This window comes from Tenrec ecaudatus, chromosome 3 (assembly GCF_050624435.1).
Source record: "Tenrec ecaudatus isolate mTenEca1 chromosome 3, mTenEca1.hap1, whole genome shotgun sequence".
NCBI classification, from domain to species: domain Eukaryota; kingdom Metazoa; phylum Chordata; class Mammalia; order Afrosoricida; family Tenrecidae; genus Tenrec; species Tenrec ecaudatus.
Window position 1 is genome coordinate 14703340 of NC_134532.1, and position 10352 is coordinate 14713691.

A 10352-nucleotide genomic window follows, 5' to 3' on the forward strand; every position below is an offset into this window, starting at 1 on the left:
AGTCATTTAATCAAGGTGAACTAAATACCTCAATATTCTGAAATGTGGAAATGATAGAAAATATGACTCCAGGGAAAATTCAATCCAATTTGCTCAAGTTGTGTTCTGTTAATTGGTAAACAAGAATAAAACATTGTAGCTTAAAAATTGTATCAGTTTATTATTGTTTGCTTTCTTTTTAAATTTCTGACTCTATGACTAAAAGATGGCATGGAGAAGAGGGTCCCATTCCAGATCGTATCTAGTGCCTGACTGAAAATCTCACCAGATGGATGAAGTCTCTTCTTCCAAGATGGCTTTGTCTTAAGTCTGACTAGCTTCCCTGGCTTAAACTGGGAATGTATACAAGACTGAGGGCCAGGACCTTGCTCTGGATCTCTCCTTTGGAAGGAACTTCCTCATAACATGGTGCCTGAGTGTCTCCTGAAAATCATTAAAGTGAAAGTTGCATTGGACTTTATTGATTTTCATTTCTATTTAAATTAAACTTAGGAAATAAAGTTATTTAAATTAATATACTCTATAAAACCTGAGCTATTATAAATATTTTGGGGGCTATACAATCAACACAACAAGGGAAACCGTACAGATGAGTTTTACTCAAGAGAAAGCATCTATCCTTACTTCAAACACAGGAGCACACTACTCCAGGAGGCCCAAATGTGTCCTCTGAAACCCATCCCCTCTTCTTTCCTGACTCTTCATCAGCAACTGAGAATGGCAGCAGGACTTAGGAAAGTTAGATTTTAGACCCATATAGCAGCTGTGATGAGCAATTGTGGCTTGAGGATACCATTGTGTTCTTGCTGTTCTATCCTGAACTGAGTAAATTTTAGGGAAACCGTGGCCGTCCTATATCCTCTCCTTCCAATACCAGTTACTGGGGACAGATTTCCATCAGTACTGACAGGTCCTTCAGCTTTTCCTTGTTCCCTCTGCGTGAAGTGCCTCCATATGTGACTTTGTGCTCTTTGGAAATTAAAGGACACTTCCTCATATTACAATGAAATGTTTCAAATTCAATGTTTCATACCAGCCCACACTTCTAGGGAAGTCCTCAAGGGAAATGGTAAAATAGAGAGGGAGCCCGAGACACTGACAGGAAGACAGTTTTTAATTCCTCTCTGCTCTGTCTACTGGAACTGAGCCCTGGGGCTGAGGGTCCTGAGCACTCAATGAAGTCCAGCATCTCCCTGCACAGAGGTTTGCATATAGATGCTTAATGATGCCCTTTACTGTATCTTTGTTACTGTGATCCAAAGCTGTATCCTTAACTTTGAGCCTGACCATTTGAATATGGAGAATGTTCTTCTCATTGTCTCTGGGACTGCAATTCAGCTCTGCATCTAATGTATGTTGGATTTAGTACCAACATTAGTACCAGTAACAGAGAGGCATTGCAAGCCCTTCCCTCGCACTGGCCGATGCAATTCATGTTGTAACTGCTGGTGGTGAATTCAGGGACAGGCAATAAGAGTCTGAGAGAGGCCATCATCTGCCTCAAGTCTCCCCCAAACTCTACCAGCTGCACTTTGCCCTGGACATCTGCAAACGTAAAGACATCCTGCCCAGGAACCCGGCCACATATCTGTTGTTTATCTCTCTTGTTCATCATCTTTTCATTTTAAAATTGAAACTAGGGAATCTCAGTCCAGCAAACTCCATTGGAACTTGTGTATAATCATAAATGTTGAGTGCTTGGGGAGACCTGGGCAGCCCATGGCTGTGACCTCTCTCCTAGAGTTGAAGGGTTGGCCTAGGCTGGTTTCCATCAGCAGAGTAATGTGCTCTCTTGTGTATCCTTCTATTAGAAAGATAACAGAGGGGAAGTTATCTTCTGTCCTGAGGGAAGTAGTGGGAAATTATAATATTTGGAAAGATATGATTTCCTATTATACACATTTACTGTGAAAACTCATAGAGACTAAGAGGGACATGGGGAACCATAAGAATTTCTACCAGAATATAATGCCTTTCATCCATAAGATATAAATGCCTAAGTGTCAAGCAAATGGCACCAAAACAGGAAGTTAGAGTCACAGGTGGTTAACTACTGCAGCTGGCTGGGGTGGGGGTGGGGGAATCATGGATCTATCTATCTATATCTATATATTTATAGATATAGATATAAATATTAAGAGAGAGAGAGATAGAGAAAGAGGCTATAACCTAGAAGCGGGTCAGAAATTTTCCTGGGTCCATGATTGCCCCTGAGGGAGAAACATGGATGCTTGCAAGACCACACCCCAGAAATAGGTTCAAAATGCCCCCTTAAGAAGAATGCCAAGTCAGAAGATTAATCATCTCTCCCTTTAACAAAGCCCCATTTCATAAGAAACAATGTCAAATATAATAACCCCTTGATTTCACCTGAGAGCATTGAACATCATGTGAAGAGTTTTTTGTTTTTCACTTTAGGCAGTAGGGGTAGTGGGGGAGGGAAGGGGAGGAGAGCAGGAACTATAGAGTTCACGGCAAGAAAAGCAAAGACAGAACTTCAACACTGACAGTCACAGAATTAAAACTCTAATACCATTCTCTCTGATGCTCTGGGCTTTACCATTTGAAATCCTTGGATCAAACTCTGAAGCTCGTGACTGTGGGATAGCAGTCACCTGCACCTCCCATTCCAGGGAGTTTCAGCTTTGAGTTCAATGGAAGAATTCAGTTCCTTTAATAATAGCATTGTAGGAGACTCTTTTTTAAGTTGGGGTAACCCTGTGATGCTGGTGAGGGGCTGGAACTATACGGGCTTTCACATTTCCTGCTAAGTGAAAGAATACCCCCATCTGAGGGGGAGCCTCAACTAAAGAGATTATTTATTTTTAGATGTACAACTGAGCAAGTGATAAACAGTACATTAGCATTAACAAGTCATGTCACAACAATGCCTGGGGTATGTAATCATATTAAATGATTCCATGTCTGAGAACAGGTGTCAGGCTCTGCCTTTGTGTCTTTGTTGATAGTGATGTCATACAATATCTTTCCTTTTGAGATTGATCACTTTCACTCAGCATGAGGTTCTCTAGGTCTATGTCGTGGTGAGCTTTGTGGCCTCTCCAATGTTTTAGACATGTATGGAGTACACATAAATGAATGTCCTAGAAGGGTTTGATGGCAATAATATTTGAAACCCTGGCGGCATGATAAGTAGGGCATTGACTGCCTGAATCCAGATTCTAGGAAGAATGGTTAAAGGGTCAGCCTTCTAAATATATACAATCCAGACCCTCCCATGCCCTGTGAGTTGGAACTCACTCGGTGACTGTGTTTATGGCCCAGTTGTCTGATTTGAGTCAAAGAGCATGTTCCCCCTATTTTGTGGAGCTGGTTTAACAGCCCCAATCTGAAAATATTTCACAGGAAATGAAAGCTTCCATTTTTCACTAAGCTTTAACCACTAATAGTAATAATTTAAAAACAAGGAAAGCAAGCAAATTGTCAAAGTCATTCCCTCTCTCACGCCCAGCTTCCTTCTGCCTGGGTGTCTGACATTTTCAGGATGTGGGTTTTCACTGGGTTTCCCGCATAGTCATAGGTGGCAGAGTGTTCAGACTGCAGGCTGATCACCTGCAGAGACGCTGGGCTGACTGAAATGACCATGGAGAAGACGCTTCCTTCTGTAAAGTCCTCTAGAGGACAGCTTGATACAGTGACTGCAGCAGCAGGCTCAAACCTAGCAGACACCGTTATGAAGATGCTGTGTAATTGTTCGGTGCCCTGTAGTCAGTTCAGATTCACTGTGAGCCTGCATACAGTAGAAGTCAATAGTGACCAGGCTTTGCCCTCCTCACCAAGGTTCTATTTGAGCCCATTGCTTCAGTCATGTGTCAGTGCATCTCCTTGAGAGTCTCACTCGATTTCCTTTCTTTTGTTTTCTGAATGATGGTGTAGGACTAAGCGATATTTGCTTCTATTGTACTTGTGATTGTTCTACAACAGCAATGGGAGGGTTAGCTTGTACTGATCTACAGTGACAATGAAAGTGAGAACACTAAAACCTTTGTAAATTGCATGGTAGACTTTCATTTTCAAAGATTTTTTTATGAACAAATTTAGTTATTTTTCTCTCTTAATACTATTTGCTCTATATCTTAGAAATATGACAATTACATTTCAATATTGCTTCACCATTGTTCTCCTGGTTGGTTTTATATTTTCCCATATGGTTTTCATAGATTTTGTATAGTCAGGTAGATTTACAATATGTTATAAAACTTTTACTCACACTCTCACCACCCACCACTGACTCAAACATAAAACTTGGCATGCAGACAATATATGTTTATCTGAGACCAAGGACTCAATGGAAATGAAATGTTTAGAAAATAATGACCTCATATGTACAAATATATTTAATACAAATGATGTGTGAATTGTTATAAGAGCTATAAGAGTCTCAATAAAATGATCTCTTAATAAAAAAGAAATATATGTTTATTAAATAATCATTTGATTTAATCTGTTGTATAACCCAAGTTGTTTTATAATGTCCTTACTAAAATTATCCTTACAAAATAGAGTTCTTTGACGGTGCTTTACTGAATGAAGTCTATATGGAATTGTTATCACTGTGCTTCAACTTTCTCCTTTCTTCACATGTCAACCTTCAGAACTTTGTACTTGAGAAAGTGGTGAGCTTTTCAAATGATTGATTATTATGATTACAAACCTCTTGAGTGTTATTCTTCACCTTACAGATCTCCTTTGGTTAGCTGAAAATTTAGCCAATGAGGTCAGTTCCTTTTCACACCTGAAGGCTGACTAAGAGCTCTAATCTCTGGGGTTCCATGAGTCTATATACAACCAGTGAACCTGTCCTTTCAATGCTTGTATGTGTATTTCCACATATTTTCAAATTCTGTATAGCAAAGCACTCAAAGGTAAAGTTATATCATTGTCTTTGTCGATTGGGTTATGCCAACAGACTAGTGGTATCGAGTCTATAGTCCCGACACTCCAGATTCAAGAACTCATTCAACCAAAGTCTTTGATTATAGATAAGTTGATGTAACAGCATCATCTTTATTGAGGCTTCTCATTTAACCATGCAACCTCAGTATATGAAGGTCTCAAAGATTTCGCTGCATCCATGTCATAAGACTGACTGTACCTTGAAGGTTCTTGCATGTGTGTGTGAGTATACATGCACACACACATGTATAGATTTGTGAAGTTGTATCCTGCAGAGGAATGCCAGGTCTGACTTTTCAGCACAGGGCAACTAACAAGCTCCAAACCTGTGTCATTTTCAAGGGGCTAGATATAATGATGAGCAGGGAGATTATTGTGATGGAAATAATTCCCAGGATTACTTTTTAAATTTTAAATCACCACTGTACATTTATTTTTTTCTTAAAACCACTCCATAACTAGACACCATGTTTGTGCTGCATGGTAAGAGAAGACCTACCAGGTTTACTCCTTTGGCCTCAAAAAACGATCTTCATACCTTTCATAAACCTAATTATCCCAACATATCCTCTAGCCACTGTTTAGACTGGAATTTTTTTTATTTGAAGGCACCTAAAGGAGACTGATATTAGTGTATGATGGAGATAACTTGTCTACAGCCACCCAATGAACTGAGACATATTTAAATACCTCATTTGGGATAGCACCAGACAGGTATGAACTGTAGAAACCCTAGCAACCAGACTTTCTCATGCACTAATTCCTGCTGGACCAGTCACTCATTGGGCTGCTAATTTAAACTCACCACTAGCTTCTGGGGAGAACGATAAGTTTGTCATCTCTGGTAAATATTTACAACCTCAGAAGCCTTAGGGAGCAATTCTACCTTGCCCAACAGGGTCACTAAGATTAAGAGTTCACTTGATGAAAGTTGGGCTGAGTTTGAGTAAATATTTATGTGAAAATCAGTAAAGTTTCTGACTTTAGAAAACAGTGGATTTAAAATACTATTGATTGATGAATCAATAGCATCTCCCTTTCATCCCTCTTGTTTCCATTTAATACCTAAAGCAGCCAACACTCAAGGCCATTATCGGACCCCATTCAGGGGCTCCAAGCTGCACAGCTTTAAAGGGTTTGTGAGCAAGAGGGGACATAAATGGCAAGTGAGAGAAAAGTCTCTAGGTCTAAAGTCACACTTTTGCTGCTTAGTTCAATGATTCCAACTTGTGTTTACCCAGGTTGACTAGAGAAACAAATTTATAGACCCTTATATATGCATAAGAAAGATCTTTATATCAAAGAGTAATTGCATATCAAGAAAACATCTCAGCCCAGTCCACATCAAGTTCATAAGTCTGATATTTTCCCATCAGGCCAATATTAGTGCATAAATCTCTCTTCAGACACCTGCATCCACATGCAAGGATGCAGAATGCAGAAAGACCACCTGTTGGTGGGTGAAAAGTCTTGTGGATCCCATGGCAGAGGAAGCATCACAGGGCTGGCACAGGTCTCCACCACATGGCTCACTCAGGTCTAAGTGTGGCTCCACATACTATGTAAACAGGAAGGTGGGGTAGAGAAAGTGTGTGGCCCACTTCTAGGGAGAAGGAGAGGAAGTGTCCAGAATCCTCCTGTGAGGCCTACACCCTCAAGGTGGTATCATCAGGCTGTGACTTAAGTGACAGGCTAGATTCTACCCCTACACATATCTATCAAGTTGATACAAGATTATATAATTATCACACAACTAGACCCAGATGTCATTTTTCTCTCTAGAAAATTAAGTAAATAAGAATGGGTTGTTTGAGCCTTTTCCACTTCCTTGAGTTTTGTTTGTGAGAAGCCCATATAGTACATATTCTCTAAAGTAACATCACTGCTGATATGTCTGTGTTAATTTTCCTCAGGAAATCTATAGAATCCTTCCTACAACCAAGGTTGCACTTGCCAGCTACACATTCTTTATTACTGATGTTTGTATTACATTCACAAGTAATGACTAATGAAACTTGATAGCACATATGTGTTAGGGTGGGTTGACTAGAGAAACAATTCCAGTGACACTCATATATGTATAAGAAAGGACTTTAGATAAAGGACTGAAATTATATCAGGAAAACATCCAAGCCTAGTCCAACTCAATTCCAGCAGTCCAATACTAATCCACAAGCCCCTCCTCAGACTCTTGAAGCAACATGCAAGGATGCAGAATGTAGGAATATCACAGTTCAGTTGGGGCAATGGCCCGTGTATCCAACAGTGCAGGTGCGTCTCCAGGGCTCTAGTAGCAATCGGGGTCTGAAAGCAGGAGGTTGAAGGAAGAATGTGGAGTGGGGTGAGTTTCTCAGGGCCCTCCTTATGAGAAGGCCATACCCACAAGGAGGTGCCAGAGGCTGTAACCAGATTGACGGCTAGACTCCACTCCTACACTTTTATGTATCTTCAGGTTGACATGAAATTATGTAACGACCACAACATTTGATAACTTCGGGCTGTAGCAGTTCATAGATATTCACCACTTTTTATTTTTGTAATTCATTGTTGGTATTTAAATTTGAATAAAAGTCATTTTACCTATCTTTCTCTTGTATTAATTGAGGTTTGTGGGTACTAAAGTATCAATGACTGCATTATGCTTAAGGATTGATCATGAAATGTTCTTTTAGATGACAAATACAAAGCTATTCTATAAAGCTACATAAAATGACTAAATGCATTAAATTCATAACCTAACAAACTCACACAAAACAGAAATACAGAATCAGAATAAATAGTAAATGACTTTCCAAATCATCAAGGATCATGATCACAGAGTTAAGAATTAGCAGTGATACTTCTCAAATTATTCCAAAATGAAAAAGCTTCTTGCATCTTGCAAATACTAAAATGGACAAGCTAGATTGGGCATTACATACCAATGACTTGCTGATCGTGTAGGTAGGTGCTTTCAAGTTTGTTCTGACTCACTGTGACCCTACTTACAGCGGAATGAACCGCCTTGTGGTCCTGCTCCATCCTCCCAAGTTCCTGTGATGGAGCTCATTGTTGCAGGCACTATATCAATCCATATTGTTGAGATCCTGTTCTCTTTTGCTCGCCCTGTACTTTATCAAGCGTGATGCCCTTCTCTAGGTCTGGTCTCTCCTCATAACATGTCCATAATATGTGAGATGAACTCTTTCCTATCTCTAAGGCACATTCGAGATGTACTGCATCCAAAATAGATTTGTTTTTTAGTTTAGCAGTTCATGATGCTTCCGATATTGTTCACTAGGAAAAATGCATCTATTTTTCTTTGATCTTCTTTATTAGATGTCCAATTTTCACATGCATAGAAAGGGGGTTCAAAATTCCATGGCTTGGATGAAGCCCACCTTAGTCATCAAAGTAACATCCTTCCTTTTCAACACTTCAAAACAGTCTTGTGTTATAGATTTATGCAATGAAATGGGTTATTGGATCTGAGTGCTGCATCTATGAGAATTGACTGTGGGTCCAATCCAGGTGAAGTCTCTGACAACTTCCGTCATTTCCTCATCTATTGTCGTGTTTCCTAATGGTCCCAGTTGAGAGCTTCTTAGTTTTTTTGTTTGTTTTTATACTGAGTTGTAATCTGTATTTTAGGTTAAAATTCTTGATGTTCATTGGAAAATGCTCCAACATTTCCTCACTTTCAGCAAGCATGATTTTGCCGTCTGCATATTGCAGGTTATTAATGACGGTGTCTCCAATATGGGTGCCACTTTCTTCTTCATGGAATCCAGTTTTGCTGATTATTTGTTAAGTACACAGAGTATGGTGACAGGCTACCACATCGACACACACTTCCTCAATGGCACCTGACAGCAATGAGTATTCCCTGGTTGTGTTTTCACAACTTCCTCTTGATCCATTTGGAGGTTCTGCATGAGCACAGTTAAGTGAACTGGTTCTCCCATTCTTCTCAAGATTATTTGTCGTTCGTTTGCGTGCACATAGTCAAGTGCGTTTGCTAGTCAATAAATCAAAACCAAATATATTTTTGGCATTCTCTGCTTTCAGGACAGATCCATTTAAATTCAACAATAATATTCCATTTTCTATGTTTTCTTCTGAATCCTACCGGAATCTCTGACAATGTACTGCTGCAAATGTTCAATAATAACCAGCCAAATTTTACATGAGTGTGATATTAATGTTATTGTTCTACTGTGTGTTCTGTTGGGTCACCTTTCTCCCCAGTAAATGCAGGTATGGATCTCATGCATTTGGTTGTTTTAATACTTGTCTTCCATATTTCTTGGCATAGATGGCTGAGCTCTTCCAGTGCTTCATCAACTTGTTGAAACATTTCAATTAGTATTCCATCAATTCCCAGAGTTTGTTTTTGACTATTACTTTCAGTGTAGCTTGGGCGGCTTCCTTCATTAATGTTGCTTTTGATCATATATATGCTAATTCATGAAATGGTTGAATGTTCACTAGTTCCTTTTGGTACAGAAGCTCTGTGTATACTTTCCACTTTCTTTTGATGATACCTGTATCATTCAATATCTTGCCAATAGAATCTCTCAATACTGAAAATTGAGATTTGATTTTTTTCTTTTGTTCTTTTAGTTTAAGATATGCTAGGCATGTTTTGAGTTAAGCTGATATTTAACTCTAGATCTTTGCATAGTTCTTTATATTTACTTTGTCTTCCTTATTTCCCTTTAAAATATTCTGTTCAGCTCTTTGATGTCATCATTTCCTCCATTTTCGTTATACACTTGACAAACAAGAACTGATTTCAGAGACTTCTCTGACACCCACTTCGATCTTTTCTTTTTGATATATTTTTTGCTTTCTTAAGGAGCCCCAGTGGCATAAGGAGCTCTGGTGGCATCGTGGTTACCAGTTGTGTTGCAATCCACGAGGTTCACCATTTGAAACCACCAGCTGCTCATGGGAGAAAGATCAGGTATTCTAGACCTGAAAACTGTTACAACCTCAGAACCTCACTGAGGCAGTTCTGCCCTGCTCTATAGGGTCTCTATGAGTCTGTATTGACTCGATGGTAGTGGGTTTTGTTTTGATTTTGTGTTCTTAAGTATGATGTTCTTGATACCCACCCCCACCCCACAGCTCATCAGGTGAGAAGTATTTAGTGTTCAATTCTTGAAATCTCTTCTCGTGATATCATTGAAATCCAGATGGGAGATCCTTAAGGTTGTATTTTGGCTACCAATGATTTTTCTTAATTTTCGTCAGCTCTAAAATGAATTTACCAATGAAAAATGGATAGTCTGTTCCAGTTGCTGATACTGAGCTTTCCCATCAATTCTTACCACAAATTCAGAGTCTGTGATTTCTCCATAGTCTATCTAGCTGCATATATATATATATATAATATATATATATGTTTTCATGATCCATGCTTTTGTTGTATGTCTAAAATCTTGAATATATAA